This window comes from Schistocerca serialis, chromosome 3 (assembly GCF_023864345.2).
Source record: "Schistocerca serialis cubense isolate TAMUIC-IGC-003099 chromosome 3, iqSchSeri2.2, whole genome shotgun sequence".
In the NCBI taxonomy this organism is placed as follows: Eukaryota; Metazoa; Arthropoda; class Insecta; order Orthoptera; family Acrididae; genus Schistocerca; species Schistocerca serialis.
This window is the reverse complement of record NC_064640.1, coordinates 730960183-730972453: the sequence shown is the minus strand read 5'-3', so window position 1 is coordinate 730972453 and position 12271 is coordinate 730960183.

The following is a 12271-nucleotide window of genomic DNA, read 5'->3' as shown; positions in this document are numbered from 1 at the left end:
GGAAAGTTTTGAATTGCAAAATGAAACAGCCAAGAAGACATTCTGTCATCAAAACTTTTTTATGCAATTGTGGAAGATTTCTTGAAATCATCATAAATGAATAAACAGATCTTACCTCACCCTCATTTTATGTGGGATTATGCATTTTGGGTGTTTCAGAGTACAGAAAAAAGAGCAGATGGATAAGAGAAAGGGCAAGAATTAGAGGACATTGTCTGTCGTATTCCTTATGATCGGATAAGGTTTAGAGGACACCTTAATTAAAGATGGATTGACAAACAGAATACATAATCAACATCTCATATGCACCCAAATCACTAAAGCATTATTTTTCCAAAATTAGTGATCTTCCAAACTTTAAATACCTCAGAGAAACAATTCAAGAAACAGAATCCCTAAAAGTTGTATAAAATGTCAGACTGTAAAATTGAAGATGACAAACCAGCTGTCCAAGGACACCAGCAATAAAAAGTCAGTACAGACAAGTAGAAAAATTAGGCATGTGCTACATAGTTGAATGAAGAGTTACATTCACAATAGGGGAAATAAGGCAAATGGAGAAAAAAGAAAAATTCTTAGAACTAAAACAGTGGAAATGATAGTTGCAGATTAAGAAACAGTAAAGAAGTCCACACAAATCTCCCAAAGCTCTGAGACTCAATCCAGGAAAGCCCTGCTGTGTATTTTGAACATAAGAAAGGAATGGAAGGCGCCAAAATTTCCAATATTTCAATAACAAAAAGAAAGAAATATTAATGGCTCAGTGAAATTTAATAAGTCCTAGATGAGGTAACTGTATCAAATGACGACATTAAAAAAACAGAACATTTCAAAACAATAATTAAACACTTTCAGCATTTTTAATATAATACATAAATTTGAATGCAGGAAAACTTTAACTGAGAAACAGAAGACATCAAAGTGAAATAATGAAACAATACAATAAAGAAAACAAGTCTATCAGCAGATAGAATAAATAATGAGCAGTTGTTTATGATGTGCAGATTCGGTCAACTTCTCATATAGTTTAAGTCAATACTTCATTTATAACATAACCATTTGAAATAGATATGAATTCAAACAGTTTTCTAGAAACTGCAAAACAATGAAAACACAAATTACTCGTCTGAGTGATGTAGATTCATATTCAGGATTAAGGTTCGCATTTGTATTCAACCATCCTGATTCAGGGGTTCCATGGTTCCTTTAAATCACTGCAGGTGAATGGTGGTATTGTCCTTAAAACAGGAAATGGCTACTTCTTCCCTTATCATTGTTCTGTTGATTCATTAATCTGTCTCTAGTAACTTCACCATCAGTGAGATGTTAAGTTCTTCATGTTCAGAGTACTTTCTTGGGGTGAACAGTATCAAATGTAACTATAACTTCCCAATTATTGGCTACACAGTTAATTAGTTAGTTAGTTAGTTATGTATTCCATGTGTGATGTTCATGGTAAATGTTATGATGTGGAAAGTGTCAACTAAACAAACATAGAACATGTATTGTAAACACTGTAAACCTTTGTATGGGTGTATGCTGACCATTTACAGGCCTTTTTCTGCATAAGAATCCCTGCATACAAGAATTTCTGTACAAGAGTTCCTCTAAGGCAGGTGTGGGCAAATAGCAGTCCACGGGCCGCATGCAGCTCAGTAATGGTTTTTTTGTGACCTTCCAAGACAGACAGAATTTTTATGTAACAATTTATACCTTTTCTGTAATGCAGAGTTAACTAATGCATGCAACCATTTTAAAAGGTGCGGGCCTCAGCTAACTTGTGCTTCCACAAAGTAGTCCCCAAGCCAAAACTATTCTCACCTTGCTCTGCCATGCAGAGGGATTTTTTAAGGAGAAAGATGTTTAATCTAAAACAAATTTTTCACTCGGTGCTGACATGAAACTTTCTGGCAGATGAAATCTGTGGTCTGGACTGAGACTTCAACTCAGGACTTTTGCTTTTGGTGGGCAAGTGCTCTATTAACTGAGCTACCCAAGCATGACTCACAACCCACCCTCATAGCTTTACTTTCACAAGTACATTATCTCCTGCCTTCCAAACTTCACAGAAGCTCTCCTCTGAAACTTGCGAGACTAGCACTTCTGGAAGAAAGGACATTGCAGAGATATGGCTTAGCCACAGCCTTGGGGAATGTGTCATGAGTTTCACATGTGTAGCTTAGTCAGTAGAGTGTTTGCCAATGAAAGGCAAAGGTCCAAAGTTAGAGTCTCAGTCCAGCACATAGTTTTAACCTTTCAGGAAGTTTTGTTTTGGTGCACAATCCACTGCAGAGTGAAAAATTCATTCTTTAAACATTCCCCAGGCTGTGTCTAAGCCTTCTCTCTGCAGTATCTTTTCTTACAGGATTGCCGGTCTTGCAAGTTTTGCAGGAGGGCTTCTGTGAAGTTTGGAAGGTAGGAGATGAGGTAAAGTTGTGAGGACAGGTCACAAGTCATGATTGGGGAACTCAGTTGGTAGGACAGTTGCCTACGAAAGACAAAGATCCAAGTTTGAGTCTCGGTCCGGCACACAGTTTCAACCTGTCAGGAAGTTTCATGTTTAATCCACATTTGAAAACATGTCTGCTACCTCTCAGTCATTTTATTTCTGTGGGAAGATAGTCAAAATGTTTTATAGATGTATATTTCACCCCTTTTGTCACAAAGTTGGATTGATAAAAGGGTAATGCAGATTATTTTTCCTCCTAGTTTTGTACTTTTCAGCATCTCTATTACTCTCAAACTTAGATGCATTGTTGATAACAAATTTCATAAGTGAAATGAACATGCTGTAATTACAGTGGAAAATGATCTAGAAGAAAAAAAAAAAAAAAAAAAAAAAAAAAAATCAGAGACTATTACCATTGGGAACATTTTTATATACTCATACAAAAATTAACATGATATGAAATAATAAATGTAGTGGGTTAATGATTTGTATCTTGTCCACATGACAGAAAGCAGAGTGAATCAGGTTGATGTGAATCATGGAGCAAAAAGCATTCAAATTTTAAACAATCAGACATGGTATTATACAAAGTCCTGTTGCCAAGAACCTCATAAAATTCTGGTCCTATGCAAAATCACTAATTGGGTCTAAGGCTTCTATCCAGTCATTAATTGATCAGTAGAAGATAGTAAAAGTAAAGCTGGAGTTTGAAATTTCACATTTAAGAAATCATTTATGCAGGAGAATTGTACTACCATACCATCATTTGATCATCCCACAGACTCCTCAATGGAGGACATTGTAATAAGTATTACTGGTGTAGAGAAACAACTGAAAGAATTGAAAGCAAACAAGCTTTGGCCCTTACTTACTTGTAGTTTTCATGAATCTCTCACCCAGCACAAAGTCTCAAGCAACTGGAAAAAAAGTGCAGGTGACTCCTTTATATAAGAAGGGTAAAAGAATGGACACACAAAATTACAGACAAATATCCTTAATATCAGTTTTGCTGCAGAATTCTTGAACATATTCTTAGTTCAAATATAATAAATGTCCCTGAGACAGAAGAGCTTTTGCCCACAAAGCAGCATCGTTTTAGAAAGTGTCACTCATGCAAAATTCAACTTGTCCTTTTCTCATACAGTATCCTCTGAATTATGGATGAAGGGCAATGGACAGATTAAATATTCCTAGATTTATGAAAATCATTTGACACAATGCCCCTCTGCAGACAGCTAATGAGGGTATGAGCATACAGAACAGGACCCCAGATATGTGAGTGGCTTGAAGACTTCTTAAGTAACATAACTTACTATGTTATCCTTGACAGCGAGAGTTCATCAGAGACAAGGGTATTGTGAAGAGTGCCCCAGAGAAGTGTGATAGCATTGCTGTTATTTTCTATATATATAAATGATTTGGTGGACATAGTGAGAAGCAGTTTATAGCTGTTTGTTGATGATACTGTGGTGTATGGGAAGATGGCATAGCTGACTGTCTGTAGGAGGATACTAGTTGACTTAGACAAAATTTCTAATTGGTGTGATGAATGGCAGCTTGCTCAAAATTTAGAAAAATGTGAGTTAATGCAGGTAAACAGGAAAAACAAACCCATAATATTTGACTATGCCATAAGCATTGTGCTACTTGACAGTCACATTGATTAAATATCTAGATGCAATGTTGCAAAGTGATATGAAGTCTAATTAGCATGTAACACTGGCAATAGGGAAGGGGAATGATTTACTTCAGTTTACTGGAAAAAATTTAGGGAAGTGTGGTTCATCTGTAAAGCAGACAGCATACAGGACACTAGTGTGACCCATTCTTGAGTACTGCACCCCGTCAGATAAAAGGAAAATGTTGAAGCAATTCAGAGGCAAGCTGCTAATTACCAGTAGGTTTGAACAACACACAAATATTACAGATATGCTTTGGGAAGTCAAATGAGGATCACTGGAGGGAAGGCAATGTTCTTTTTGAGGGGCACTATTGAGAAAATTTAGAGAACCAGCATTTGAAGTGAACCTCTGAACAATTCTATTGCAGCCAACGTGCATTTTGTATAAGTATTATGAAGATGAGATTTGAGAGATTAAGGCTTGTATAGAGGAATATAGTCTATTATTTTTCCCTTGCTCTATTTGTGATTGGAATAAGACAGGAAATGGCTAGAAGTGATACAGGGTACCCTCTGACACACACTGTACAGTGACATGTGGAGCATGTATGTAGATGTAGGTGTTTAAGGTCCATTGTTGTTTCTATTTTACAATGATCTACCACTAAGATTGAAAGAAGATAAAAATTTTGCCCTTTTTACAGATTATAGAAGCTTAGGAATAAATAGTAATACTGTACATGTCAGGATGAATTAAAGAGCATAAGTGGGCATCGAGGACTGATCCTGTTCACTCTAGAGTTGCTAAAAAAATGGAGATTTATTCTCCTCCTCCTATTCTATGGGATACATTTGGTCTGCCATCTGCTATGACCATGGGGGGAACCACGCATCATGGTGGAGAGTATTTTGTCCTCAATGGGAGGAGCAGGCAGACACATCTGTAGAGTATGAGAGCTGATAGGCAAAAGAGCAATCCACTGCTGTGGCCACTGTCTCACTGGTCAACCAACACCCGCCACGTGGCTGATATCTTCTCTCCCATTGGTTGGCTTTGAACCTTACAAAAGTGTAACCTGCTCATGAGCCCTGTGGATAGCATCCCTAGATCAGCAGAACCAAGCATGGGATGCATCCCCATTACACAGTGCCACTGATGCACAGTGGAAGTCATAAGAAAAATACTGCAAAATCTGAAAAAGAAAATAATGCTCTTTTTTAGCCTTAACACCACTTTGGGCTGCACAATTCCCTCCCCCTCCTGTGAGAGCCAGTTACGGGTCATTAATTGATTTGCATAAAGTTTGATAATAATCAAGTAATGTGTAACTGTCTAAACAGCTTTCTGGAGGTTGGTTGACATTTAGTGTTTTAAGAAAAGGGGACTTATCCTAATGGAGAGTGTAAATGAAATGTTGAAAAAATACGAGGGGCAAGCAGGGTGCACAAAGTTTCAGTATTGCAATAAATCATGTTCAAAAGTATTAGTTCTTGAAGCTTCTTGCTTGTTTAAAATGTTACTTCTCAAATGTGCGACATTGTTGGAGTTGGTGCAGTGGATGGTTGTCAACCATGCATGGCTCTGAGCGTAGTAGCGGCAGGCAGCTGCCTGTAGTTGAGCCAGTGCATGGTTACAAGGGCACCGTGATAAGGTCCCTGTGTCACGGCCGACATGCAACAAGTGGGTTGACTACTGGTGACTGCAACACTCACAGACGGGAGTCGCATCAGTGGGGGTTTGAGTAGTTTACATTTCATAGAAAGGAACAGAAGAGTAATAATGACTGTCATTAGAAATACAACAGTTTGCCATTAAAGACATGATTACAAAAGAAATGAATTACAGAAACTTTACATAACTCATAATAGTTAGTAAACACTTGATATTTAAAGTTAACAAATAAATGTAGGTTTTCACTTTGCTTATCTGGTCTGATTGGAACTGCAGCAGAAATGGACTAATTACTAGAAATAGAATTCATATCTTAACCTAAAGGAGTGCCATGCCTTTGAAGTGACCTTTTCACCCCTGATATTTACTAACTGGTTTGAAATCTAGTACAGCCTGTGGTGCTTGCTCATGTGATTTACCATAGTTATATTTATATAAAATCCATATAATAAAGCCAATGACAAGTAGAGCTAAAGGTTCAGACATAACACTCAGAATGACCACTCAATTGGAATAATTTTGAGTGTCATTCGGCAGGGTGTGCAGTAGCATGATCAAGAGAAATTTGCCCATGCTCCTGGGCTAGGTGTTTATTGATGGATTCTAAGAGGTGAGTCCAAGATGCACTGGATAATGTCAGACAACTATGTAGTTGTGGCAAGGGGACTGGCACTTCAGGTAGGTACAGCAGGAAAGGCCTAAGGCTATTGTTATAGTTATAAACTAAATGTGCAGAGAGCTTAATAGTAGGGGCAGTTATATTGCATGAAGACATACTGAACAAAAGACATCATCCACTAAAGTGACCTGAAAAGTTGGGGACATGGCAATGGGTTGAATACAAATCAAAAATACTGTAATGGGCTGGTGTATGGAATACAATAAGCTATTGCCAACAGGGACGAACCAAGGTTTTTACTCTGTCAGAAAAATATGAGGGCGAGGAGAAGTAGATGTTTTTGTTAGGAATAATGCAAGTTCACAGTTCCTCACCCCAGTGTTGAGTGATACTGTAGGACACATGTACTAATTGGTATGTATAGAGTATTGAAATTCATTAAAATGCATAGTGACGTGTGTTTGATAGTATGTAAGTAGAACATCATGTACGGGCAGAACTGTAGGCAGCAGTGTTCTATCGCAGGCTGTATTTGTGTTTACATTAGATGATGTTGCCAGTTTGCCATTGAAAGAAGCTGGTGAAATATTAGGAGAGTTGTTGAGTAGAATTGAGAGCATGGCTATGGGAAAAAAATGTGAAAGCTGGACAAATAGATTTTAATTTACAGATAAACCCTCTAATGCACTTTTGGCATGAAAACAAAACAGATAAGTGTCTTGATCTTCTAAGGACTAAGGAAACATTTTTTATTCCAAGCTATGTGCCTGTAACACATGTGGTTGGCAACCACACTGAGCTATCTGCATGCACATTAAGTTACAATGGAACCATAATTTATTACTACTTGTTGATCCATTTTGTCTGAATACAAACCTGAAGCTGTTAGGTAACTAATGTATGCTTCAGTGTTTCGTGAGTGAAATTACAGACTAGCAGTAAGTTGTCAGAAAGTGACACTTGTCAGAAAACAGTAGCAAATGAACAAAGAAGTTTAGGGATACCAACAAGGCATAAATATGTGTCCACACTAGAAGTGCAATCTGGTGCTTCTGTGCCAGGACATCGCATGCAGAGTGCACCTAGTCATTAGTGTTATCAGCATAACGTTGGAGTAGGGGGCATTCATTGGCTTCTCTAATCCAATGTTGTTTGCTAAAATAGGCATGAATTATCATGTTTATCTTCCTTTAAGTGGAGTTTGTGTGCCTGACTAGTTGGAGTGGTGGCTGATATCTCATGATTAGGTCTGATTAAAATAATATGGATACTGCAACAGGAGAGGAGTGATACCTCAATATTAAATGGCTGGGAAAGAATATGATAGTGCTGGTACTGCCAGGGGATTTAGTCATGATTAATCCAGCTAGTTCCTCAACAACTGAAGAAAGAAATATAGAATAGAGCTGACAACATGGTAATAGGCTAAGTGATGAAAGCGGGAGGGTCAAAAAATTAACTGCAGCAACAATGCAGCAGTGGGCACCCACTGGTCAATCCCAGCAGAATGGATGCACCTATTCCATGTCCCACCAGTAGCATGAAGGAACTGTATTATCTGAATTGTTCCACACTATAGCCTATCTTGAACTGATTAACAGAACTATGCAGTACAAAGTTCCCATTTGCTTAGGGGCATGGTAGTGATGCTATTTGTATGTGATATTTAGTATTCCTTAATTCAGGTGCAAGCTAGAGCTTGTGGTATTGGCAAGGTGAACAAAAGTTCCAGAGCTGTGTTACACAAATAATTATGGTAGTTCTTATGGGAATAATCCATTGTAATCTGTAAGATGGAGATTATTACCATAAGCCAAATATAAATTAAGTGCATCTGAATGAGCATATTGTGCCTCAGGTCAGGCACAAAAAATGTCTATAATTCAAAAAATGATTTACAATATTAAGAGCAAGAAGAGAAATGTCCTCAAAGCTAGGGTATTTCCCATAGATATCACTTACAAATAAACAAAATTGTTATCCAGTGGACTAATTACATTTGCTAATTCCCAAAGGCTTGTGCTTAGCAATATCTAACTGCATTGAAATATTCACACCTATTCATAAAATTAAAACACATCTTCAAATGGTGGTCAAGCTCAGAGAGAAGAGGTGGACTGTCAAGGGAAATACATGAACATGTTACATGAAATACAATGCTTTAAGGTGGAGCTCCAAACATTAAATTAGCAAAATATATCTTTTCTTAAATAACACATATAAATAGCGGCAGAGCAGGAGCAGATGAGATAATAGTTTAGTTATTATCTTCAGTATTACATATTTCTGATCTTGGTCAGTATAACTTACATGAAAGTGCTGAGTAGTACGTGTCTAACAGCTTGTCTCATGGTCTGTTATGCTCGTATACTTCAATATTATTCTCGTGGTGTAGAAGCAAGGAATGATCTCTTGTATGTATTGCTGACAATTTCAAGCTCTCTCAAATGTGTTAATAATTGTGTGGTTATCCATCGAGGTTTGGTATCTGTGCGTGTTTTTATTCCTGATATCTATGTTCTTCATTATCAAGTTTTTGCTGCCAAGTTATCCTTGATTGCTAACTCCTCAGTGGTGTTTGTGGTGGTTTTTTGACTTATCTCCAGCATCCAATCAGTTATCGAGGTGAGTCAAAGGTTCTTGTAGACAGCGGCTGCGGATTCTCCAGCGATGAACTTACATTGATGCACGTAGACTGTTTGTCTGTGCAGTATATCATAAATAAATTGCTTAAAGCATAAGGTATTTGTTTCAGAACATTGTGTTTAGCATCTGATAGATGAAATAAAATTAATTCAAATTAAATTGGTTGTTGTATCTAATGTATGGTTCACATGTGCATAGACAGGTATGCACAATTATGTTATTGTGATTTGCAAATATAGAGAGATGAAATAACATTTTACTCCAAAGTTTTTAAGTACATTACATACACTGTTGAGGATTGCAGCAAATGTATGTTTGGTGTGGCTGGTCTGCTGCTAAGTGCTTATCAGCAATGCTACATGAGACTCAGCAGGTCAAGTGTCTTTCCTGTGTCTTGAGCATTTCTTCTGTAGTGCAGGCAGCTAGCACCGAAAATCACGCAAGAAAAATACATTCAGTGGTCTTTTATTTGTTTATGCAGCAGCAAAATCAGTTTTGATCTATGGTACACACTGGTTTCTTTTAGTTCTGTATGCAAAGCACATGTAATTACCTTTACATAAGTTCCTCAAGGGATACTAAATGCAAGTAAAAATGACAGTTTAATAGACTGGCTATGTATGGTTGCTCAAGAGGTTCAGTACAGCTGTTAACAAATGACAAATTTTGTCTCACCTAGGTGAAATGTTACCGCATATCGTCAATAATAAGTCTCTATCACATTGTGCTATAAAGTAATATTTCACAATTTTGCATTTCCATTAGAAATCACTGCTTGGACTAAAGTCTGTGTTAGACATTGATTTGCCTGGCAAGAGCTGTCTATGCTGTAGTATATTGTATTGCCTCTCTCTCACATAGTGAGAACTTTTGCAAAAGTGCTTGCTGTATTGGCACCTGCTAAAACATGAATCTCCATCAATTGCCTCATCTACTGCAACAGGTAGGATGGCCCAATCTGCTGACAATCAGTGACTGTACAGGGTTGGAATAACTCTTTTTATTCAGAATTGTTGGCATTAATATCCTGAGTTTCCCATCATGTGATGCAGTTAAGTTGCATTAGAGGTCGTCAATATGCCTATTTTTTCCTCCAAGAGGAACTCAAATACTTCTTTGGTATGCAAGGATTGTACCAAATTACCCATATGAGTACTGTACCTTCAAAAACTGGTTTTATTCAAGTCATTAGGCAGATGCCTAACTATTCAGATGATGATTGGGTTTAATTTTCACTTTCTTGTTACAAAATTTCATTGTTAAAGTATGATACAACATACAAACTTGGCGAGAAGAATTCATTTTTCGATATTTGGAAAGTTAGCTTGCGGTGTGGGTGTGTGTCCTTGCACAGGCGCCTCACCAACATGTGGAGCACAGTGTGGAGCTGGTGGCTAAAGGCTCTGTGATGTCACAATGCAGCCATTTTTCTGTTTCGATCTCACAGAGCCATGTGCTTGTAGAATGGTGCTGTTTGCGACATAATGCATAATGTCAATGGACCATTTCGACTAATGTATTCTCCCATATTCGTTATGGAGAAGGGTTGAAAAGCATCTAATGATTAACTTGCATGTGATGCTATGGTTTGATGATATGTAGTGACAAATTTGTTGTTCTGCTGTTTCCAGGCTGGCAGAAGTAAACTTAGCTTGACAGACTTCTTGTTCTTCTAGTTGTTTTTGTAAGCAGGCACAGGAGTGATAAAGGCATTAATGTGATGAAGAACTTCAGCAGTTCTTATGAATTATTTGAGTTATGTATCAGGTAATCTGAATGAATGTATAATCAGCAGTTATAAGTGTTGAGCTTGGCTGTGTTATGTCATATACAAGAATCCTTAAAAAGCTTGCTCATGTCAATCACTTACTGAAAATATTTGTAGTAGACTCTATCCAATAGAACTGAGGTGTACATAAACAAAGTGTAAAATACTGGTGTAATGATTTACAGATGTTTTACTTAAGTGTGTGACTCTTGGCTCATTCATAATATTGAGATACAATGAAGTATTTGTTTACACTTGTAAGTGTGATTACAGTATAATGGCAGTATTTCTAAACCCAGGCAGCTTCAACATTTTGTTACATAGCAATTAAACGAGAATGAAAGTTAGACTGAAATGTAGCATATTATAAAATATGTAAGATCGATGTCTGGTCTCCTGTAGAAAGGCTGATGCAATAAAATTCAGCAGTTATTCTCGAAAAGTATAGCATAAGAAGTAGTTTATGAACTAGTTTCTGACAAATCCTCTAACAGAGTGTAATCAGTAGTCTTTGAATATATTTAATGTTCAGATGCGACTTGTGAGTATTTCTGAATGAAAGTTGTTGGTAAGCATTTGAGAGGCCTTTTATGACGGCTTACATCTGTTTCTAGTGGCAATAATATTCTGTAAACTAAATACATCGTATATGCCTCACAGAGGTCTTTTGTTGTACATGACTTCCAAATTCAATGACCTTGTAACTGCTTAGTCTTTTCTACGTAAAGTGTCCTCATCCACAACCAGGAACATCTGGTTGCAAATGCTAGTCTGTGTAACTTAGATATTTCTATATCAAAAGCCCAGTTTTAGCTTCATGTGTTTCTGCAATTTGCATGATTTTGCCATGACTGCAAAAACAGTTACTATGACTCTCATTTAACATTTATCCTCATGTCCTATTGTTAATTACAAAATTATTTCTCTCTGCCCTGGTTGCTAATTCTCAAAACTATGCTTTATATTTATAACATGACTTTTATATAAACACATATGATCATAAACATAAAAAGCACTAGCAAATTCTTACTGTGTATAGGGACAGCAATGGATCTCCTTGGCAATTGTCTTCATCCTCCCAATCTGTTGCATAAATAAAACTTCTATTAAACTTTATTCAGCAATAACATTGATGTTTTTGCTCACTTATGGAACATATTTAGTCCCAAGAGCAAAGGGCATAAGGGTGCTTATTCCTTAAGACATATTGGGGATGGGCTAGCACCAGTAGGTCCTTTTTCTTCGGCTTCCCTGTTGTGGCATTTTTACGTGCCATAGTTGCTTTAGAAGGAGAGGCAGGCAGAGCTACTTGAAGCAGTGCAGCCGATTCATGATACAGCTTTAGCCAGTCAAAATATACTCTCTGTATGATAGTATGATCAGATAACTGTATTTCAGCTTTCCCTGGAGAAGTTATCCTTAAGAGAGGGTAAGGGCATCATAAGGAGGAGTGAACTCCTTGATTCATCCTTTTTTCACCACAGGATTTTGAATGA